Here is a 14291-nt window from a genome sequence, read left to right as displayed (position 1 = left end):
TATCCTCGGAGTAGTGACGCAACTTAAATCACTTAATAAAAGCAAGTCTTCTGGTCCAGACTGTACACCAATTAGGTTCCTTTCGGAGTATGCTGATGCATTATCTCCATACTTAACAATCATATACAACCGTTCGCTCGCCGAAAGATCCCTACCTAAAGACTGGAAAGTGACACCAATATTCAAGAAAGGTAGTATGAGTAATCCACTAAATTACAGACCCATATCGTTAACGTCGATATGCAGTAGGATTTTGGAACATATATTGTGTTCGAAAATTATGAATTACCTCGAAGAAAACTAACTGTTCACACACAGTCAACATGGGTTTAGAAAACATCGTTCCTGTGAAACACAACTCTTTAGTCACATGAAGTGTTGAGTGCTATTGACAAGGGATTTCAGATCTATTCCCTATTTCTGGATTTCCGGAAGGCTTTTGACACTGTACCACACAAGCGGCTTGTAGTGAAATTGCGTGCTTATGGAATATCGTCTCAGTTATGTGACTGGATTTGTGATTTCCTGTCGGAGAGTTGATAGTTCGTAGTAACTGACGGAAAGTCATCGAGTAAAACAGAAGTGATTTCTGGCCTTCCCCAAGGTAGTGTTATAGGCCCTTTTCTGTTCCTTACCTATATAAACAATTTGGGGGACAATCTGAGCAGCCGTCTTAGATTGTTTGCAGATGACACTGTCGTTTATCGACTAATAAAGTCATCAGAAGATCAAAACAAATTGCAAAACGATTTATAAAAGATATATGACTGGTGCGAAAATTGGCAGTTGACCCTAAATAACGAAAAGTGTGAGGTCATCCACATGAGTGCTAAAAGGAACCCGTTAAACTTCTGCTACACGATAAATTAGTCTAATCTAAAGGCTAAATTCAACGAAATAGCTAGGGATTACAATTACGAACAACTTAAATTAGAAGGAACACATAGAAAATGTTGTGTGGAAGGCTATCCAAAGACTGCGTTTTATTGGCAGGACACTTACAGAAAATGTAACAGATCTACTAAGGAGACTGCCTACACTACGCTTGTCCATCCTCTTTTAGAATACTGCTGTACGGTGTGGGATGCTTACCAGATAGGACTGACGGAGTACATCGAAAAAGTTCAAAGAAGGGCAGCACGTTTTGTGTTATCGCGAAATATGCAAGAGAGTGTCACAGAAATGTTACAGGATTTGGGTTGGACATCATTAAAAGAAAGGCGTTTTTCGTTGCGACGGAATCTTCTCACGAAATTCCAGTCACCAACTTTCTCCTCCGAAAGCGAAAATATTTTTGTTGATACCTATCAACATAGGAAGAAACGATCACCACGATAAAATAAGCGAAATCCGAGGTCGTACGGAAAGCTATAGGTGTTCGTTCTTTCCACACGCTATACGAGACTGGAATAACAGAGAATTGTGAAGGTGGTTCGATGAACCCTCTGCTAGACACTTAAATGTGATTTGCAGAGTATCCATGTAGATGTAGATGTAGATAGATGTAGAGTCCGATAGTGGTTGTGCGGAATCCGGCGGACCCAATGGTGCATACCCGCTGGGCCACACCTAAAGAGGCTCCGGCGTAGGAGCGCCCTCTGCCGCTGCAATACAGGAGGGCCGATGGCAACTATACAGCTCACTTGCACTTGGAGCTTCTTTACTACGTGACTCCAAGCCGATGCCACCTAGTCGTGTCCCTGACACCATCATTTGTGCTTTAGCTCAGAGAGCCTCACCCTTGTTGACATTGATATTGCTGCATTAGTTGTAAGGAGCCGCAGTACACTTGGAGAAATACAAGTAAGGTAAATCTGTTTACTGTGTTAACTTGTTCGCTAATCAATTCGTCTCCTGTCCAGCTTTCCTACGACGACAGTTGCTGCACCGCTCTGTAACCCACCTCTCTATACCTTTGTGTACGAAGTCGTACACAACAATTACATTGGTCCTTGGCCTTTCAGTCATGGTGTTCGCAGTAATCGCCTACAGGGAACACAGCGACCATCAAGGATTAAGGCAAACACAGATATGTGCAGGTCGCATATGATTTGCTTTTTTATTTGCTATTCTCACCCTGCCAAAGAGAGCGTCATCAGATATTCATCGTCTCACGACAACATGCCAAGAGCTCAGATCTGAGATCAACATCATCGCCAAACACTAAATGGTAAATTTGTATGCACAATATTCACTCTTTTCCTGTACCCCAGCGGTAGGAAGCTTTGGGTTCATCGACTTTGTCTTCGTTTTTCTAATAGATCGAACAGAAACTGAGAACCGTCAGCTTTTAGTTTTAACGGATACGAAACTTTTGAGTAGGTCTTTATTCACTTCGTCTGTGGCGTTCTAGTCAATATACAGGAGTGTTTTGTCAACAGAGTCTGTTTCTCACAACAGTACTGCTATGTGAGCCATGTCAGCTTCTACAACTGAGGGTTCTGCCCCGGCAGCTTCATATTCAAAATTTTTGACAACGTTAATTTTCTGCGTTATTATTGTACTAGCGTCTAATGCTAGGCATAATATTCTGCTCGATCATTCAGCTGTTGCACTTTCTTCACTTTTAGTTAACAGACTCAAAAAATGGTTTTTACTTTGACAGTTACGTGAACTGAGTCTTTTTTGGTAAGATAGGCCCTAAAATTATGTTTAAGTCATATATCTAGAAACCTTCTGGGTGAGATGTATATCCATCACATCCACATTCCTGCCATAAAATGTGAACTGTTCTCCAGTCGCATGTTAATAGCAATCAGTAGTCAAGGAAGGTAAGAAATTTTCTTACGAGAACGTTTGCGAACTGCGAACGTTCGAAGGTTTTAATAATGTCCTTTATTTCTGAATGGGATTTTTCTAGGGGTCCGTAGATAATGAAGAATTTTGTTTGAAACATGAGTTCCACAGCAACACTTTAGTGTTTTTATTATAGTCTTTGCGTTCCAGAGGTTGCCCCTCAGTCTGCAAGATCCGGGCGGTCGCAGAGGGTGGGCTTACTGGTAATTGGGAGCTCCAACGTCAGGCGCGTAATGGGGCCCCTTAGGGATATGGCAGCAAGAGAAGGGAAGAAAAACAATGTGCACTCCGTGTGCATACCGGGGGGAGTCATTCCAGATGTGGAAAGGGTCCTTCCGGATGCCATGAAGGGTACAGGGTGCACCCATCTGCAGGTGGTCGCTCATGTCGGCACCAATGATGTGTGTCGCTATGGATCGGAGGAAATCCTCTCTGGCTTCCGGCGGCTATCTGATTTGGTGAAGACTGCCAGTCTCGCTAGCGGGATGAAAGCAGAGCTCACCATCTGCAGCATCGTCGACAGGACTGACTGCGGACCTTTGATACAGAGCCGAGTGGAGAGTCTGAATCAGAGGCTGAGACGGTTCTGCGACCGTGTGGGCTGCAGATTCCTCGACTTGCGCCATAAGGTGGTGGGGTTTCGGGTTCCGCTGGATAGGTCAGGAGTCCACTACACGCAGCAAGCGGCTACACGGGTAGCAGGGGTTGTGTGGCGTGGACTGGGCGGTTTTTTAGGTTAGATGGCCTCGTGCAAGTACAGAAAGTGCAACAGCCTCAAAGGGTGCGGGGCAAAGTCAGGACATGCGGGGACCAAGCAGCTATCAGTATTGTAATTGTAAACTGTCGAAGCTGCATTGGTAAAGTACCGGAACGTCAAACTCTGATAGAAAGCACCGAAGCTGAAATCGTTATAGGTACAGAAAGCTGGCTGAAGCCAGAGATAAATTCTGCCGAAATTTTTACAAAGGCACAGACGGTGTTTAGAAAGGATAGATTGCATGCAACCGGTGGTGGCGTGTTTGTCGCTGTTAGTAGTAGTTTATCCTGTAGTGAAGTAGAAGTGGATAGTACCAGTGAATTATTATGGGTGGAGGTTACACTCAACAACCGAGCTAGGTTAATAATTGGCTCCTTTTACCGACCTCCCGACTCAGCAGCATTAGTGGCAGAACAACTGAGAGAAAATTTGGAACACATTTCACATACATTTTCTCAGCATGTTATAGTCTTAGGTGGAGATTTCAATTTACCAGATATAGACTGGAACACTCAGATGTTTAGGACGGGTGGTAGGGACAGAGCATCGAGTGACATTATACTGAGTGCACTATCCGAAAATTACCTCGAGCAATTAAACAGAGAACCGACTCGTGGAGACAACATCTTGGACCTACTGATAACAAACAGACCCGAACTTTTAGACTCTGTAAGCGCAGAACAGGGAATCAGTGATCATAAGGCCGTTGCAGCATCCCTGAATATGGAAGTTAATAGGAATATAAAAAAGGGAGGAAGGTTTATCTGTTTAGCAAGAGTAATAGAAGGCAGATTTCAGACTACCTAACAGATCAAAACGAAAATTTCTGTTCCGACACTGACAATGTTGAGTGTTTATGGAAAAAGTTCAAGGCAATCGTAAAATGCGTTTTAGACAGGTACGTGCCGAATAAAACTGAGAGGGACGGGAAAAACCCACCGTGGTTCAACAACAAAGTTAGGAAACTACTGCGAAAGCAAAGAGAGCTTCACTCCAAGTTTAAACGCAGCCAAAACCTCTCGGACAAACAGAAGCTAAACGATGTCAAAGTTAGCGTAAGGAGGGCTATGCGTCAAGCGTTCAGTGAATTCGAAAGTAAAATTCTATGTACCGACTTGACAGAAAATCCTAGGAAGTTCTGGTCTTACGTTAAATCAGTAAGTGGCTCGAGACAGCATATCCAGACACTCCGGGATGATGAAGGCATTGAAACAGAGGATGACACGCGTAAAGCTGAAATACTAAACACCTTTTTCCAAAGCTGTTTCACAGATTAAGACCGCACTGCAGTTCCTTCTCTAAATCCTCGCACAAACGAAAAAATGGCTGCCATCGAAATAAGTGTCCAAGGAATAGAAAAGCAACTGGAATCACTCAACAGAGGAAAGTCCACTGGACCTGACTGGATACCAATTCGATTCTACACAGAGTACGCGAAAGAACTTGCCCCCCTTCTAACAGCCGTGTACCGCAAGTCTCTAGAGGAGCGGAAGGTTCCAAATGATTGGAAAAGAGCACAGGTAGTCCCAGTCTTCAAGAAGGGTCGTCGAGCAGATGCGCAAAACTATAGACCTATATCTCTGACGTCGATCTGTCGTAGAATTTTAGAACATGTTTTTTGCTCGCGTATCATGTCGTTTTTGGAAACCCAGAATCTACTCTGTAGGAATCAACATGGATTCCGGAAACAGCGATCGTGTGAGACCCAACTCGCTTTATTTGTTCATGAGACCCAAAAAATTTTAGATACAAGCTCCCAGGTAGATGCCATTTTCCTTGACTTCCGGAAGGCGTTCGGGCGTCTACAGACGTTAAAGTAACCTCTGGCGTGCCACAGGGGAGTGTTATGGGACCATTGCTTTTCACAATATATATAAATGACCTAGTAGATAGTGTCGGAAGTTCCATGCGGCTTTTCGCGGATGATGCTGTAGTATACAGAGAAGTTGCAGCATTAGAAAATTGTACCGAAATGCAGGAAGATCTGCAGCGGATAGGCACTTGGTGCAGGGAGTGGCAACTGACCCTTAACATAGACAAATGTAATGTATTGCGAATACATATAAAGAAGGATCCTTTATTGTATGATTATATGATAGCGGAACAAACACTGGTAGCAGTTACTTCTGTAAAACATCTGGGAGTATGCGTACGGAAGGATTTGAAGTGGAATGATCATATAAAATTAATTGTTGGTAAGGTGGGTACCAGGTTGAGATTCACTGGGAGAGTCCTTAGAAAATGTAGTCCATCAACAAAGGAGGTGGCTTACAAAACACTCGTTCGACCGATACTTGAGTATTGCTCATCAGTGTGGGATCCGTACCAGATCGGGTTGACGGAGGAGATAGAGAAGATCCAAAGAAGAGCGGCGCGTTTCGTCACAGGGTTATTTGGTAACTGTGATAGCGTTACGGAGATGTTTAGCAAACTCAAGTGGCAGACTCTGCAAGAGAGGCGCTCTGCATCGCGGTGTAGCTTGCTCGCCAGGTTTCGAGAGGGTGCGTTTCTGGATGAGGTATCGAATATATTGCTTCCCCCTACTTATACCTCCCGAGGAGATCAGGAATGTAAAATTAGAGATATTCGAGCGCGCACGGAGGCTTTCGCAAACCATACGCGACTGGAACAGGAAAGGGAGGTAATGACAGTGGCACGTAAAGTGCCCTCCGCCACACACCGTTGGGTGGCTTGCGGAGTATAAATGTAGATGTACACTCCTGGAAATTGAAATAAGAACACCGTGAATTCATTGTCCCAGGAAGGGGAAACTTTATTGACACATTCCTGGGGTCAGATACATCACATGATCACACTGACAGAACCACAGGCACATAGACACAGGCAACAGAGCATGCACAATGTCGGCACTAGTACAGTATATCCACCTTTCGCAGCAATGCAGGCTGCTATTCTCCCATGGAGACGATCGTAGAGATGCTGGATGTAGTCCTGTGGAACGGCTTGCCATGCCATTTCCACCTGGCGCCTCAGTTGGACCAGCGTTCGTGCTGGACGTGCAGACCGCGTGAGACGACGCTTCATCCAGTCCCAAACATGCTCAATGGGGGACAGATCCGGAGATCTTGCTGGCCAGGGTAGTTGACTTACACCTTCTAGAGCACGTTGGGTGGCACGGGATACATGCGGACGTGCATTGTCCTGTTGGAACAGCAAGTTCCCTTGCCGGTCTAGGAATGGTAGAACGATGGGTTCGATGACGGTTTGGATGTACCGTGCACTATTCAGTGTCCCCTCGACGATCACTAGTGGTGTACGGCCAGTGTAGGAGATCGCTCCCCACACCATGATGCCGGGTGTTGGCCCTGTGTGCCTCGGTCGTATGCAGTCCTGATTGTGGCGCTCACCTGCACGGCGCCAAACACGCATACGACCATCATTGGCACCAAGGCAGAAGCGACTCTCATCGCTGAAGACGACACGTCTCCATTCGTCCCTCCATTCACGCCTGTCGCGACACCACTGGAGGCGGGCTGCACGATGTTGGGGCGTGAGCGGAAGACGGCCTAACGGTGTGCGGGACCGTAGCCCAGCTTCATGGAGACGGTTGCGAATGGTCCTCGCCGATACCCCAGGAGAAACAGTGTCCCTAATTTGCTGGGAAGTGGCGGTGCGGACCCCTACGGCACTGCGTAGGATCCTACGGTCTTGGCGTGCATCCGTGCGTCGCTGCAGTCCGGTCCCAGGTCGACGGGCACGTGCACCTTCCGCCGACCACTGGCGACAACATCGATGTACTGTGGAGACCTCACGCCCCACGGTACGTCCACCCGGCCTCCCGCATGCCCACTATACGCCCTCGCTCAAAGTCCGTCAACTGCACATACGGTTAACCTCCACGCTATCGCGGCATGCTACCAGTGTTAAAGACTGCGATGGAGCTCCGTATGCCACGGCAAACTGGCTGACACTGACGGCGGCGGTGCACAAATGCTGCGCAGCTAGCGCCATTCGACGGCCAACACCGCGGTTCCTGGTGTGTCCGCTGTGCCGTGCGTGTGATCATTGCTTCTACAGCCCTCTCGAAGTGTCCGGAGCAAGTATGGTGGGTCTGACACACCGGTGTCAATGTGTTCTTTTTTCCATTTCCAGGAGTGTAGATGTAGACTAGCTTGCGTTAATGCTGAGATAGGGCTGCATGTTTGTCACTGCTGGTCATTTTACGTTTGTGAATCTGAGCAAGAGGGATGTCACAGCTGGGATCATCTGCGACTGTCAGTTTTATTATGAGACTGTTTGTTGTTCTTCGGTCGCCATACGGCAGCATCTATGCAGTCTTTGTCAGGGTTTAGTTGCTAATTCTGGCAGTTTGGGAGGACACAACTAACATGAGAACTTGAGAATAGGAGTAGTCTCTAAGAATGGGTTATAAAAAAATAAAATAAAATAAAATAAAATGAAAACAATACAGTATCGATGTGTTACATACATTTTAGAACATATTAGAAAAAACTTGAGATTAGTTACTGTCAGGTGACGAATACCTTAAAATGTTTTCGCTAGCACTGCCAACGTGCAGAGCGAAACTACTAAAAAAACTGCGGCTGCTTTTGCTGTCTTTTACATCAGTCATGACAAATAAATCTTTGAGAAAATGGTTTTCACTGTCGAGATCTTGGACACTACGTTCACGTGTCAACATGTCTCTGATTATTTAAATACTTGAAACACTATGCCAGCAACTTTTTCCCATGCCTATCACTACGCGATTCAGGCATTTATTTTCATTTTCAAGTGCTATTGTTGACTGTTGACCCTGTAGTTTGGTCCCTTTAAAAAGAAAAGTGTTATTATGTACATTAGTACTGTATGTGATGTCTGCTTGTGTGTATTGTTCTGCCTCTCTTGTCCTGCAGTTGTCTTTATTTACGGTTTTACCGTAATCAGAAGATATAGACTTTGTCATTATTAGACGCTAATGTTAGAAAACATATTCCTTCCTCCTCCATCGGCGCAGAAACTCACACAAAGGTAAATCGTCAATCATAATATTTCTTTATGTAAAATCATAAGATTGTACAAACATATTGCGACAGCATTCCTTACAAAAGAATTCCAAACGTTAGAGGTGTTCTATTTTAGTGGATTCCATTATTCACATTAAACTGTGACTTACAAAGGAGTAACTGCTGTCAGTAACAACAACGAGTACTTAAATTAGCAATTAGGCCTACGATTTACATTCTATTTTTATAGTATTCTTTGCAAATATTTTAGGGCAATATATGAAGGAATGAACAATTTATGGCTTTAGTATACTTATTATACGCAAGAAAAACATTTGATAAACTAATTGATTTAGTATCTAGCTTGTCATTTTTTTTTCTCCTGACTTTTTGCAGTGTACAAAAATTTTGGCCTAGTTCACTAAATCCATTGTATGTGATTTCTGGATGTGATGGAGTATCTTAAGATCCTCTTCTATCTTTGTGAATTGGTGTTTAGTGTTTTTACGTATGCCGGCCGCGGTGGTCTCGCGGTTCTAGGCTCGCAGTCCGGAACCGCGCGACTGCTACGGTCGCGGGTTCGAATCCTGCCTCGGGCATGGATGTGTGTGATGTCCTTAGGTTAGTTAGGTTTAAGTAGTTCTAAGTTCTAGGGGACTGATGACCTAAGATGTTAAGTCCCATAGTGCTCAGAGCCATTTGAACCATTTTAACCAGCAGTTAGCTGGCTGCTTAGTTTTAACGTTGTTGCGTTGGTTTATCGCGTCTGCCTAACTCATTCAAAACTAACAAATTAAATAAAAAACGATGTTATGTTGTTTTAATTCGATTGGAAATTAGTAACTTTCATTCCTTATGAAGGGCAGTGTTGTTACCAGCACGTCAGATATGAGCGGGTCCAGTAAAGTTTGCTCCCTGTATAGTTCACAGGAGAATGTCCTGCGCAGAACCCGAGGTTCATGGCGGCTGCTCGCTTGCGACTCTTGCGCGGACAGTGGCAGGTGCTGCTATCCAGAGAGGAAAACAGAAGGCGCGCTGACAACAGGAAGTGGCCTGTGTCACCAATAAAGGCGACCGACCTTGAGATATGTTAGTAGGCCTTTTCGCTAGTCAAATTTGTCATAAATAACCCACGACAGTTTGAGAAGAACAGCGAAGTCCATACCTACAAAACAATAGAAGAAAAATGACTCTTATTACGTATCATTAACGCTGGCAGCGGCTCATAGAGGAGTTCGCTATGCATCAACTAAAATCTTTGATTATTTGCCCAACAACATAAAATGTCTGACAAGTAGCAAAGCAAGTTTCAAATCTAAACTAAAACTTTCTTTACCACAGACTAATTTTTATTTAAAAACTAGTAGCCGGAAAGAAAAACTAGTTCCTAAGTGTAGTTGCTTGAGTAGGACTGAAAGATAATCTGTTCATTACTGTTAAAACTAATCGTGTATCATATACTGGAAAATGGCTCGTTCCACATAGTAACTAACTTCCAATCTTGATCAGATTTCAAGGTGGTGCAAAGATTGGCAGCTTCCTTTAAAAGCACAGAAATTGAAACTTCTCGATTTCACAATAAGTATAAAAGCAGTGTCCTGTGGCTACATCATCAGTGAGTTACAACTGCAGTCAGTCAACTCACACAAAAACGCAGACGTAACAATTTGTGGAAATAAGAAACTAAGAAGAAATTTGGAATTACAAAAAGTTCTGGGAGAAGTAATAAACATAATTAAGATTTGCTGATGACACTATGATTCTCTCAAGGACGACAAAAGACTTGAAAGAGCAGTTGAAAGGAACGGATAGTGTCTTGGTAAGAGGTTATAAGATGAAAATAAAGAAAAGTAAAACATGTATAATGGAAAGCAGGTAATTGGTACTCTTATGTAGGATATATCTGCAACAGATGCAATGGTGCCCTTGACAAACCTCCATCGTCCTTCATCAGAGCAGGATACGACAACATACTGTCCATCCTTGGGCATCCGTTGGTTAGTTACACAAAAATGGCTCTGAGCACTATGCGACTTAACTTCAGAGGTCATCAGTCGCCTAGAACTTAGAACTAATTAAACCTAACTAACCTAAGGACATCACACACATTCATGCCCGAGGCAGGATTCGAACCGCGACCGTAGCGGCGCTCGGTTCCAGACTGTAGCGCCTAGAACCTCACGGCCACTCCGGCCGGCGGTTAGTTACACGTTCTGTGAATCACTTCGCACGATGTATCCTAATGACCGGGATCAGGTCGGTTTACAGATCACAGAATACTCAACATTTACAGATGGGTTCGCATAACTGAAACAAATATGCTGTTTAATAACACAAGTAAGTGGAACCTATTATGCGTTAATAAGCTACAAGTTTCTAAATAAAAACTATAGGAATAAAACTAGATGCCCAGGTTCTAAAGGCGACTGGTTAAGGCGACAACTCGCGACAAGCGGAAAATCCGGGTTCGAGTCCCAGTCAGCACAAATTTTCATGTGTCTTGGTAAATCATGTAGCCGGTGTAATATCTTATTCACAGTTTGCGAATACATTTCATAATCTACAGATGTTCTTCACTTTTTATAATGGCACAAGTTAAGGAGACACTCCTGCACTGCGTTTATCCTTGTTTTGTTTATATTTTGAATTTTACCGATCTATGCTAGATGTTACTGTATCACATAACTGACTGCGTTGTTTCTGAATTGGAAAGAGGCCGTCTGTTCATATAATATGACCTGACATATCCTTATTGTGTCTGTTGGCATTATGCTATAAACATATCGTAATTTTTCATAACCGTAATTTTTTTCATTTAAAAGTTGTACAATTTCTAGAGGTAAGTCCACTGTACACTTTGGGTGTAGCTAATGAGAAATACACGCACTGTATTGAGCCTAATCTTGTTTCCATTTCATATTTTCTTTGGTATCTCTCAATGAGTAACACTGAAGGACTTTATTTTGTTTGTAACTATCTCTGATCACTGGAAATTTTGCTGACTTGTTAATCTAGGCTGCTGCTCGTTTATTAGTTCTAACTAATCCTTGTGGTTTGATATTGGACTTTAGCATGCTGGTTTACTTTTCAAATGAACTAGTGAAATCTGTATTATATGTCACTCGGAACAGTCACTTTAAGTGGGATGTACAAGTAGTGTTTTTAACTAACCATATGTACATGTTGAATATACCTGTAATGCTAGGCAAGGAGTCATACTCCCGAAAACTGTAGTCATAAAATTCATGACTAGTAAGATGTATAGATGACATAAAATACTGAGTGTATCTCCCTGTTGGTGCTCCGCTATTCACTCAGATATTTTAAAAACGTATAATAACTCATATAATAATGGAAGTAGAAGTGTTTTATACTTTTTATGCATCTTGTTGTTGATAACTACATTTCCCTCATATAAGGACTATTCAACTCTAGAGATATTTCTCACTTTTTAGATTGACTCCAGTTAATGAGAGACACTTGTACTGTTTTTACCATTGTTCTGTTAGTGTTTAAAGTTTTATCTATCTATGGTAGATTTTAATGTATCACGTAACTCAATATATTGGTTCGGGTTCAGAAAGTGACAGCACTTCATATAAAATGACTTGACACATTTTCATTGCGTCTTTTGACATTATGCTATGCATATAATTTTCCAAAATTTTGCTTTCTTTTGCTTAATAATTGTACACTTCTTGAGATGAGTGTCACAGTACCCGTTAGCTCAAGCTAATGAGAGATACATTCATTGTATTCAAGCTCATCATAGTTTGTATTTCAAGTTTTCTCGACGTGGAATAGCTTGATGTATCAGTCAGTTAGACTATGTTGGTCCATGATTGTAAAACGACAGTTATTCATATAACAAACATGACAAACTTTAAGGAGTGCATTGATATGATGTTGTCCGTACAAGGCCTATTACAGTTGTGTGTAAGTACTTTCCTACATCTATCGATATAAATAAAATTGTAATTGTTCGTTTGTTCAAAATAGTATATCTCCAAAAGTTCTTCACCAATTGATTTAAATTTTGTCACAATGTTGCACTCGAATACGAGTGTATTTTTATACCCAGTTTATATATGAAGTGGACACATTGCTAAGAGAAGCATCATATTTCTTTGTTTACAATCTTCAGACTTCGGAAGTTCGTCACTTATCGTTTGCGATTTTGATATAACGTTGCATTCGTATACTCACATGTTTATATATAACCACTGGATACCATATGGTATATAAATATATGTATTATACACATAATAAACAAAATGTAATATAACAGTATACACAGGGTGTTACAATAAGGTAGGGCCAAACTTTCAGGAAACATTCCTCACACACAAAGCACGAAAATATGTTATGTGGACATGTGTCCGGAAACGCTTACTTGCCATGTTAGAGCTCATTTTATTACTTCTCTTCAAATCACATTAATCATGGAATGGAAACACACAGCAACAGAACGTACCAGCGTGACTTCAAACACTTTGTTGCAGGAAATGTTCAAAATATCCTCCGTTAGCGAGGATACATGCATCCACCCTCCGTCGCATGGAATCCCTGATGCGCTGATGCAGCCCTGGAGAATGGCGGATTGTATCACAGCCGTCCACAATACGAGCACGAAGATCCTCTACATTTGGTACCGGGGTTGCGTAGACAAGAGCTTTCAAATGCCCCCATAAATGAAAGTCAAGAGGGTTGAGGTCAGGAGAGCGTGGAGGCCATGGAATTGGTCCGCCTCTACCAATCCATCGGTCACCGAATCTGTTGTTGAGAAGCGTAGGAACACTTCGACTGAAATGTGCAGGAGCTCCATCGTGCATGAACCACATGTTGTGTCGTACTTGTAAAGGCACATGTTCTAGCAGCACAGGTAGAGTATCCCGTATGAAATCGTGATAACGTGCTCCACTGAGCGTAGGTGGAAGAACATGAGGCCCACTCAAGACATCACCAACAATGCCTGCCCAAACGTTCACAGAAAATCTGTGTTGATGATGTGATTGCACAATTGCGTGCGGATTCTCGTCAGCCCACACATGTTGATTGTGAAAATTTACAATTTGATCACGTTGGAATGAAGCCTTATCCGTAAAGAGAGCATTTGCACTGAAATGGGGATTGACACATTGTTGGAGGAACCATTCGCAGATGTGTACCCGTGGAGGCCAATCAGCTGCTGATAGTGCCTGCACACTCTGTACATGGTACAGAAACAACTGGTTCTCCCGTAGCACTTTCCATACAGTGACGTGGTCAAAGTTACCTTGTACAGCAGCAACTTCTCTGACGCTGCCATTAGGGTTATCGTCAACTGCACGAAGAATTGCCTCGTCCATTGGAGGTGTCCTCATCGTTCTAGGTCTTCCCCAGTTGCGAGTCATAGGCTGAAATGTTCCGTGCTCCTTAAGACGCCGATCACTTGCTTCGAACGTCTTCCTGTCGGGACACCTTCGTTCTGAAAATCTGTCTCGATACAACCTTACCGCGCCACAGCTATTGCCCGGTGCCTATCCATACATCTGCCAACTCCGCATTTGTAAACATTGCACTGACTGCAAAAACACGTTCATGATGAACACTAACCTGTTGATGCTACGTACTGATGTGCTTGATGCTAGTAATGTAGAGCAATGAGTCGCATGTCAACACAAGCACCGAAGTCAACATTACCTTCCTTTGAGCCAACTGGCGGTGAATCGAGGAAATACAGTACATACTGACGAAACTAAAATGAGCTCTAACATGGAAATTAAGCGTTT

The sequence above is a fragment of the Schistocerca cancellata genome, chromosome 3 (genome assembly GCF_023864275.1).
Source record: "Schistocerca cancellata isolate TAMUIC-IGC-003103 chromosome 3, iqSchCanc2.1, whole genome shotgun sequence".
NCBI lineage: Eukaryota > Metazoa > Arthropoda > Insecta > Orthoptera > Acrididae > Schistocerca > Schistocerca cancellata.
Note: the sequence above shows the minus strand (reverse complement) of the source record.